Source organism: Sceloporus occidentalis, unplaced genomic scaffold, assembly GCF_023333645.1.
Source record: "Sceloporus occidentalis isolate IW3139 unplaced genomic scaffold, rSceOcc1.0.p SCAF_65, whole genome shotgun sequence".
Lineage (NCBI taxonomy): Eukaryota > Metazoa > Chordata > Lepidosauria > Squamata > Phrynosomatidae > Sceloporus > Sceloporus occidentalis.
In genome coordinates, this window is record NW_028317045.1 from 753,334 (window position 1) to 763,881 (window position 10,548).

The following is a 10,548-nucleotide window of genomic DNA, read 5'->3' on the forward strand; positions in this document are numbered from 1 at the left end:
TGTGAACTCCCAGAAAAAAGGGACATTAAGGGACAAAAGAGGCAGAAGAGGTAAATTGGCTGGAACAGAAAGATTGAGCTCCTATAGCGGGACTGTCCCTCTTATGACACGCACATAATTATGCTTTTTATATTTGTTTTTATCTCATGGATTGTTGTGGAGTATACTTTAAATGCAGACCAATCCCTGCTATAAATCTCAGCCTAAAGTGAGCAGGAAGGGGGAATTGTCAACCATCTGCCTGACCTCTCATGCACTCACGAAAGTAAAGCTGGTCAGCCCACAACATACAATGAGATCAGCGCAGGAGGCAGAGCTCCAAATCCAACATCTGGGAGTTCAATGCACCCCTTCCTCTTCTTCTTCTCAACCTAGTAGCCCAGCCGTTGTCACAAGGGAGCTGCACCCTGGCAAGTTCAATTAGGCCCATACGAACGCTAACACTTACTTGTCCAGCACGAAGTAGAGATCAAAGGCTCCCTGGCAAGATGGTTCTTCTGCACTGTTAGGAAGGATCCAGGGTAAAAAGAAGAGCAGCGGCCAGACTGCAGGGTGGTGCCCAGTCAAACCCCACATCCTTGAACCTTATGCAAACACTGCTCAGAGAATTTCTACAAGCAGAATCTTCTTTTGTTACAGCGTATATCTTGATTGCCTCACCCGAAGACTGTTTATATTTTTTCCTTTATGGCTCCCTTGGTCCTCCTCTTTTTCTTGAATCTACATGACACTTTGTCTATCCTGGGTTTCTTTTTATAAAAGCATCATCCCAGATCTCTCCCTCTGTAGCGTCTCTGTGTCCTCTCTCTTCTCTTACTTTTCCTCTCCAAAAAGTACTTCAAATCATGAGAGTAAAGCTCTCTCTTGCAGCAAACGAATCCCAGCGTATTGTTTGTTTTCAAATCCACTCCACAAGTTTTGCTCAGTTTGTCAGTAGATCAGGGGTTTCTTGTGCTTATCTTCTGCTCGTGTCATACCAGGGGGGTTTCCTGTCTTTACAGCCTTTTATAGCAGGAGGAACTATAAAGGACGTGAATAGGATGAGATCTGTTTCTTGCCTCGGGATCTGCTTTAAAAGCTGTGAGATTTGAGCATGTCTGTAAAGGGGGAGGAGTTACATGCTCACACTATTTTAATTTTAGTACCAGCAAAGTTACCACTCACGAAAGTAAAGCCGGTCAGCCCACAACATGCAATGAGATCAGTTGATCATGGACGTTTTTAGTACCTCTCAATCAATACTAAAGATACTGCTACACAAAGTAAATTGATCTAATTCTCTACTATAATCGTAAATTGAACTACTGTACCTCGCATATCTTCTATGATTGGGTAAGTGCTGTTTTTTCCTGGCAGCTGCTGTAGATTTTCTTGCGAAATAAGGTTCTTATTAAAAAAAAAATAGCTATACTCCAAACTATTCCTGTATCTTATAGCTGTAAAGTTTGCTTCTCCTTATGGAGACAAAGGGATCACTAGTCAAGGGTATGTTACATGGAAGGTAAATATGTGAATGCTGCAAATAAATATTGACTGTGCTCTGGCCCTGAAAACCACAGGTATGTAACAGGTGACTCTTGGTGACAATTTTCACTCTCCATAATTGATTTATTAGTGGAATAGTAAGATTCTAATCCCCCCTCCCTTGAGATTTACGCTGTTGTCCCCCAAGCTCCTCCTACACACACACACAGTAACATACTTATACACGGACTAACATACATACTAACATACTTATATGCACATACAGTAACATACTGTATAAACACACTAAAGCATACGCACACTAACCCACACAGTAGCATACTTACACACATACTAACACTCGCTCTCACAGTAGCATATTTACACAGCATAGTAACATATACGCTAACATATTTACTTAAACACACACAGTCCTTACATGCTGCCTATATCTGAGTGCCGGTTGCTTTCACATTGGACAAGGGATTCCTCGCAATGTGGGGCTACAAGACCCGTTAAGCCAATGTATTTAATGTATTTTAATTTTATAGTTTGTTCTCCAGGAGGCTTGGCACTTAGCAACAGCTAGTGGGACATGGCAAGCTCCCCGAAGACTACCGCGGACAAAGATTTGTCCACACAGCGGGTAGCAGGTGGGTAGCACATGCACCCCCCCCCCCACTCCTGCCTGACTTTTCTTTAACAATGAGGATAAATTAGGTCCAGGCAGCAAAATGCACAAATGAATGCTCAAAGTCCCACGTGCCCAGTTTGGACATGGGGACTCCGCTTCTAGGATTTCTAGTCCCTTGGGTCATCTGGTAGCAGCAGCTCAGATGACTCACACACTACTGGTTGACTGTGAGTCCGAGTCACTCTAACACACGTGGGGAGGTTATGTGTAGTATCACAGCCATTTCGTCTTGGTTTTTAGGGATTAGGCCAGGGGAGAAAATATGGCCTTTTAGCTTTATATGCATATTAATATAGGGTTAATTTGGCGATAATGAAAAAAGCAGTGGACAGTTTTTTGATCAACCTTTATATGTCATTCTTTCAATACTAAATTATTTAAACAGTAAAACAAAGTCAGTCCACAAACCATTTAAAACAAGTTTAGCCAACTAAAACTGCACAAGGCTGGAGCACACTAGATTGAAGATGGCTGACGCACACTGGAGGCAGGGCCGGATTAAGAGCATCATGGGCCATCGATGTGTACTGGATAAAGATGACATCAGTACTCTGCAGATAATACAAGATAGAATCTTATGTGATGGGATTGGGAGTAATCAGTACACTAAAAAGTCATCATACACGGGGCTCCTGAAGCCACAATTTAGTGGCCCTTACCGACTCCCAAACACACACTCCAGGATAGGCTCTGCCACACAGATGCCCAGACACAGACACACACTAGGACAGGCTCTGCCACACCGACACCCAAACACACACCAGAGCAGGCTCTGCCACACCAACACCCAAACACACACCAGGACAGGCTCTGCCACACAGATACCCAGACACACACACACCAAGACAGGATCTGCCACACCGACACCCAGACACACACACACACACACACACACACACCAAGACAGGATCTGCCACTCAGACACACACATACCAGGACAGGCTCTGCCACGCCGACACCCATACACAAACACACCAAGACAAGCTCTGCAACCACGACACCCAAACGCACACACAAGGACAGGCTCTGCCACACCGACACCCAAACACACACAGGCTCTGCCACGCCCAGATACACACACCAGGACGGGGTCTGCCACACTGACACTCAAACACACACCAGGACAGGCTCTGCCACACCGGCACCCAGAAACACACCAGGGCAGGCTCTGCCACACCACCACCCAGGCACACACACACCGGGACAGGCTCTGCCACACCGACACCCAGACACACATACAAAAGGACAGGCTCTGCCACACCAACACTCAGACACACACCGGGACAGGCTCTGCCACACCGACACCCAGACACACATACACCAGGACAGGCTCTGCCACACCAACAGCCAAAGTGCCGTCTTTTTTTTTTTCCGACGCGGAGGAGAGAGAGGGCCGTTCGGCGCCCCTCTGTCTCATCCGCGAGGCCTCTAGCTCGGTTGCGGTGCCGGCATGTCATGCTGAGCACCAGAATATGATGTCATATTCTGTCGCTCAGCAGCGAGCACCGTGGCAGAGCAGGGAGACAGAGGCCTCGCGCTCTCACCACAGGACTTCTGGAAGGTAAGTGAACTACAAAGGGTAGATAATAGGGATGGAGGGAGAGATGAGATAATTGAAGAGTGAGATAATAAATTAGTGTGTGGATAAATTGTGTTATTGAGGGAGATAATTAATGAATTAATGTGTGAGTTAATTGTCTGAATGAGGGAGAGTATTAATTAGTGTGTGGATGCATTTTCTGAATGAGGGAGCGAATATGTGAATGAAAGTGTGAATTAGTAAGTGACTGTAAAAGTGTTTATATGTATCATAGATGTATAATGGATTTGTGGAAAGGCAAATATGGCACAATCAGGGTGCTTGAGCCTTGGGGACCAAGATGGCGCAGGCAGGGTGTTTATGGGACAAAGATGGCACAGGACAGACTGTTTGGGGACAAAGTTGACTCATGCTGGGCTGTTTTGGGACAAAGATGGCAAGTATTTTGTGTGTTCTATGTGGGCAGTGTGGACACCAGGGCTGGCTTTGGGGTGTACAACCTGTGATCTATGTCTGTAAGTTAGAGGGTTTTATCTATACCTTTATTGCTGAGGTCTGCAGTGCTGTTTCCATGTGTTTTTTGATCTATACCATCAGTGCTGAGTTTACATGTGATTTCCAGTTGATCTATACCTGCATGCTGGGCTTGTGTGTTCTGTTGATCTATACTTGCAATACAATGTTTCCATACATTATTATTGTATACCTGCAAATACATGATTTGTTTGTCTGATTCTATGCCTTCAGTGCTGAGTTCGCATGTGAATTTCATCTATACACGCAAAGCTGGGTTTGTGTACTAATGTGTTGATCTATCTCTGCTATGTGATGTTTCCATACATTATTTATGTATGTAGGTTTGTATGTCTTATTCAGTTGATCTATACATGCAAGTGCTGTTTTATGTGTTGTTTATTTGATCTATACCTATTTTGTGGTGCAGGAGCAGAGGTAGTGATTGCATGCAAGGAAATGCTTGTGTAGGGTACAATTTTTTTCAATATATTTATTGGCGGTAGGGTCTAATATTTATATATATATATATATTGACTGCAGAGGCTAATATTAATATATATCGGCAGCAGGGGCTAATATTTATATATATATATATACACACACACCACATCTGTGTGTGTGTGATGTCATGGGCTTCATAGTGTGTTCCTGAATGGCAGAAATAAAATGTAGTCACCCTAGTGCAGATGCAGGAGATACCTGGGACTTTGTTTGTACCCCACGATGCATGACATTTGTCAGGTAGGTACAGACAGGCTAAGAGCAACACTAAGCCCACAGAGGCTGGATAGCCCACAGACAGCACACTGTGGCTGGATAGCCCACAGACAGCACGGACAGCCTGCAAATACAGGGCTTGTATGTCTTATTCAGTTGATCAATACCTGCGAGGCTGTTTCCATGTGTTTATTTGATCTATACCCTCCTGATAACTCTTTTCAACTCCTTTTTTCTTTGAAAGGATCGCTTTCTTCACCTGTTTGAAGTCATGATGGGGCGGTTAAACTTATTTAATTTATTTATAAGTTAAGAATTTCTTTTTCAGATTTATATTTTTTTCCAGTTTACATACAGTTTACAAATTTGTGAAATAAATATTCTTGCCAACATTATTTTTTGTGTGTGTGTGGTCACATGATCCACCCCAGGTGCCAAATACTCTAGGTACACCCTTGGCTCTTATAACTTGCTTTATGTCTTTCAGCCTAGATCTGTTTATCTTTCTCACTTTTTTTTGTATTTACTAAATGCTAACTTATTGTTTTTTTACTATTCCGGCCACATCTGCGGAGTACCAGAATGGTTTCTTTAATTTTTTGTTCTTACGTACCAGCCTAATACAATTTTCTGTTACCTTCAATAATTCAACTTTTAAATAACCCCATTTCTCCTGGATGCCATTTAAATGGCCCCAGTCTGACAGTGAATCATTTACACATATTCTCATTGTAGAAAACTCAGCTAAAACCTTTTTGTGACTCTGTTTGTCACTGTTCGTAAATTAAACTGCACAGACTGATGATCATTAGATGCCAAACTTTCACCTACAGTAATATCTTCATTCAACAAATCTTCCTTTGTGAACATGAAAAACAAATATGGCCTCCTTACGACTTGTTTTAAAGATAATCCCAGAATGGATTTTAGAATATCTGCACTCCGGACACAACCAGAGTTCTAGTTCATATCAGGAAGATTAAAGCCGCCCAAGATTATAAATTCCCCTTTTCACTGTCAGATTAGCTCTTTCCTCAATTAGTAGATTTTCTAGATATTCTATTTGTCCAGGAGGTCTATAAATCACACATATACGAGTTACTGTATGTTTGCCAAATTGTAATGTAACCCAAACTGACTCTACGTTCTCCTGACCAGGAGGAAAAGAGAGGTGTGGTACAGTGAAGGAGGGGACGAAGGGACTCTAGGGGTGATGATGGGAGAGGAGGCACCATAGGTGTGGTCAACACAGGGTGCCTGCACACCTAAAGCTGGCCCTGATCATGGCTCGCACATCTGTTTCAGATCACTCGCTTTTGCTAAGCGGTCGGCATAGGATTGTGCCCTTCACCTGCTCTGCAAGTATGAAGTGAGGATGTCTCACACAGAATCATATTAGGGTCAGAAGGAGGGAAAACTACACAGACTGAGGAGAGCTGGCACTCTGAATCAGGAGTGGTAGTATTATCTATAATAAAAGTGCTCTTCAGGTAACCCAAATGGTTCCCTCCATAAAGATCCACTGTGAGCCCAGACCTGACTCATACTTCCTTGCATGCATTTCTGGCTCCCTAATCTAAATGCACCCAGACCATGGGCAACTGGTTGACTTTGCCATCAAGTTTATTCCACCATGAGTGGCAACATTTCCATCCATCTACAAGATGTTTCTCAATCCCGAAGCAGCATGTTGCTGAGTAATATCATTTTATTTGTGAATTTGAATTCAGATTGTGTGAAGTCCTACTACGGCACCAGAGTTCTTTTGTGCTGCTTGATATCATTTTCCTTTATTGAGCCCTAAAGAAACTTGCTGGCAACTCTTGCTGGGGTTTTTAAAAATAAGACTCAATTAATTAATCAGAAGAAACACAAGCTTAGTTTAAAACACAGAGGAACTTGACAAAGGACAACTTGAGCCACTATTGAGGTGTATAAATAAATAAATAACTTTTCTTACAACTAGTGATTGTTTGCACCTTGCATGCTCTGTCTGACTTTGCAAGTTAGTTTTCATCTATTACTGTATTTATAAAAAATGGTCTGCATTTTGGATTTCCAGTTTAGCAGTACACTTGTGTATTTGTTTTCGTATGAACTTTATTTTAAATGAAAATTGAATGTTTCATGCGTTCGTATGAATCATTAAAAACGAAAATTTGACATGATTTGTCCATTCGTCCCCATGTGTAGCCGCTGCCATTACGAGCAGTTTTGGCGCTCGTTGCCGAAGTAAAGTGGGAGGGACTGTGCATAGGAGGGTACATATCAATGACTGATAGGTAGAGGTAGCCAAAAAATGGGGGTAGTGTTATTAATGGTAATGACTGTTGATGGGTCCTACAACCTGTAGTATAAATATACGGACGCCATTTTTACTTGTCAGTAGTAGCAGTTGCAGACTGATAAGTGTTGGAGTGTGAGACAGTGACAGTTTAAACGGAGGCTGGGATTAATGCTCATTGCTCACCTACCATACTGCAAGCCAAACCTGTAAATTGTGGACAAGTAATTTTTTAATTATCTTTATATCATATTGTATAGTATTCGTCATTGATAAATAAATATTGGTGACAATATAATATGTATAATATAGAATATTGGGGAAATTCGGTCTTGCTCCACGGGCTGCATGTGCCTATCATCTGCCAGCTGCTGCATCTCGTTGACAATCCATAATCTGGGGAACATTTTTTTGAAAATTTCTATAATATTGTGGAAAATTCAGTCCTGCTCCATGGGGCTGAACATGCCTATGATCTAGAAAATATAAACCTTTAACACCCTGTCACGTGTTAAAATAAAGTGAAAACAGAAAACAAAATAAAAAATAAAGTAAAATACTTCCCTTTTTTTACGCTGCCGCAGCCCAACAGAACACTCCTCTCAGTGTTCAGAAAACGTACAGAAACAGCAATCGGGGCGCATGTGTATGTGATCTGCCAGTGTCTGCCTGCCCAGGCCCAGTGTTCTACTAGTATTGTTGCTGCTGCACCTCTTTGACCGTCCTTACTCTTTTCTAAATTTCTATAATGAAAGGTGAGTTTAGAATGTGTCAGGGACCTCCTCATTTAGGAACACCCCCAAATGTCATTCTGAATTAACCCCTTAATGACAAAGCCCGTACATGTACGGGTTCAAAGTACATTGTATTCAATGAGTTTAGGGACCACCCATTGTCCTTAAGGGGTTAAAAAGGTCCCTAAATTTTGTCCAAGCCTAACGGAAGTAAAATTGATTGCACGGTCGCAGTGCACATGCACTCCCGATCCACAGCTCTTAGATTCTCACAGTTCCCTAGGGCCAGCGGGGTCTGCAGAAAGTTCTTATTTTGGAGATCCAGGGTGGACACAAAATTACAGTCTAACCTTGATGTTGCTTCTCTGCTGGAAGATTTAGAGAGAGTGCAAGTTTAATGGACTTAGGTCTTTTTGCAATTTAAATTATTATGTTACTATGGAAGCTTGCTCATGTTCTGTAACTGAAGAGGATCTTAGAGGAGGTGGAGCTGATTGCTGCTGATGAGAATAGTTTCCAAAGATACAATTTGTTAAAGAAAGTCAGGAAATGTTTTAAACCTGTTGAAATCCACAGGAAGTGACATCAGAATGTTATTTCGCATATCCAGGTATGTCAGTTTGAGAAGCATGCAGAGGCTCAAGAAGTCCAAGGTTAACGTCACACAGATGTTTTCAATTCAGCAAGCCTTGCTGGTACTTAAGTTAAAAGTTTCAGAAATGCAGAAATGTATGGCTGTGATGGAACCTGTACCAACAGCATTAAAGGTGGCCTCTGTTATGACAGACACTTGCTTGTCACAATATTCTGAGGTCCTCAGTGTAGTGATAGAATGCATGCTGACAAGGCAGAGTCATAGCATTAACTACGGGGAGAGCATCCTGCGCACTCTTCACCTCGGGCGCTTGGATCTGACCTCTTAAATACTTGAGGACCTCCTGAGTCCCTTTACTCAGGAAATCTCTGTAAATCCCTCACAAGGAGCTACCTTCTAACTGCAAAGACTTCAAGATCTCAGTGCTTCCAACAGCATTGGGAAATAAGTATTAGATCTCCCTAAATTGTTGTTGGCTAAACCCAAGCTCTCCAGACCTTGGAGAAGGTTTATCTTATCTGTTAATGACTTCAGCTTTTTGTCCCAGAGTTTCAGCTGACTGATGGAGCACAACTGCTTCAAATGTTGGGGAGCCAGAGTATTTGTTTGGTTATTACCCACATGATGCTCCTTCAGCAGTTTGCAGGAAAGCTCTGTCCTGTCCTGTCCTGGGAACCAGCCACCCTGCATGAGCCAACATTAAACTGCTGTACACTGGGCCGGACCCTGAGAGATTCACAGTACTCTACCGAGTAAGGCACCAAGCTCAACCCGGCACAAAATGCTGCAACAGAGCAACCTTCATGCTGTGGGAGTGCAAATCAGTGCTTAATCCAGCCCTGTAAGATTGTAGAATCCACAGGAAACCAACAGATGTATAGAGGATTTCTGAAGTATCTGAGAAAACTGATATAATTTTTGAAGATCACTAGGACAGGAGAAACACTAAATTATATTAGGGCTGCAACTAACGATAATTTTAATAATCGATTAGTTGCCCGATTATTTTTTCAATTAATCAATTAATCGGATAAAAAATGCATTTTTTTTTTAATTTAAAATAATGTAATAAACAACGTACAATTTACACTTTTATCTCTTTATTGCAATGGCCTCTCGCTATTCACCTTCTTATTTTACTGACATAATAATAAAAGCTACAAGAACCGAAACACAGTGTTTCTCAAACTAGGTTTTAATACAATATATATTTATTAGTAAATATTAATTCATATGTTCACTATTTTTCATTTTTAAAAACTGAGAAAAAAGCCTTGTTTATATTTTCTTTTATTTACCAAACTGCCCCCAGTTATGCACATCTGACCCCCAGTTTGCCACTCTGCCCCATATATGCCTTATACCTCTTATATGCCAGAGATTCCACTGTGCCCCTGATATGCCACTGTGCCCCCGATATTCCTTATACTCCTTATATGCCAGTGATATCCAACTGAGCCCCCTGATATACCTTTTACCCCCAGATATGTCTTATGCCCCCCTGATATGCCTTATAATTTCAAATATGCCACTCGCCCCCATTTATGCCTTATGCCTCCCTATATGCCACTCCGCTCCCCATAAATGCCCTGCACCACTCTGAAATTCTCCCTGATTCACCACTCTGCCTCCCCCAGATATGCCACTCTGAAATTCATTATACCCCCCATACACCACTCTACCTCCCCTATACACCACTCTAACTCCCCCAGATATGCCATTCTGCCTCCCTGAAATTCATTATACCCCCCCATACACCACTATAACTCACCCATACACTACTCTGCCTCCTCCCCCCTCCCATACACCACTCTGCCTCCTCCCCCTCCCATACACCACTCTGCCTCCTCCCCCTCCCATACACCACTCTGCCTCCTCCCATACTCCACTCTGCCTCCTCCCCCTCCCATACTCCACTCTGCCTCCTCCCCCCTCCCATACACCACTCTGCCTCCTCCCCCTCCCATACACCACTCTGCCTCCTCCCCCCTCCCATACACCACT

At 42.7% G+C, this 10,548-nt stretch overlaps 1 protein-coding gene across 1 annotated transcript in view; it reads right to left on the bottom strand.

The window, feature by feature from the left end:
* Positions 1-498, bottom strand: part of LOC149286945 (anthrax toxin receptor 2-like) — a 152,166-nt gene extending 151,668 nt beyond the window's left edge. The window contains exon 1 of the mRNA XM_089493570.1: positions 449-498. The gene's annotated coding sequence lies outside the window, so the exon portion shown is untranslated. The remainder of the gene's footprint in view (positions 1-448) is intronic.
* Between the last annotated feature and the right edge of the window lie 10,050 nt (positions 499-10,548).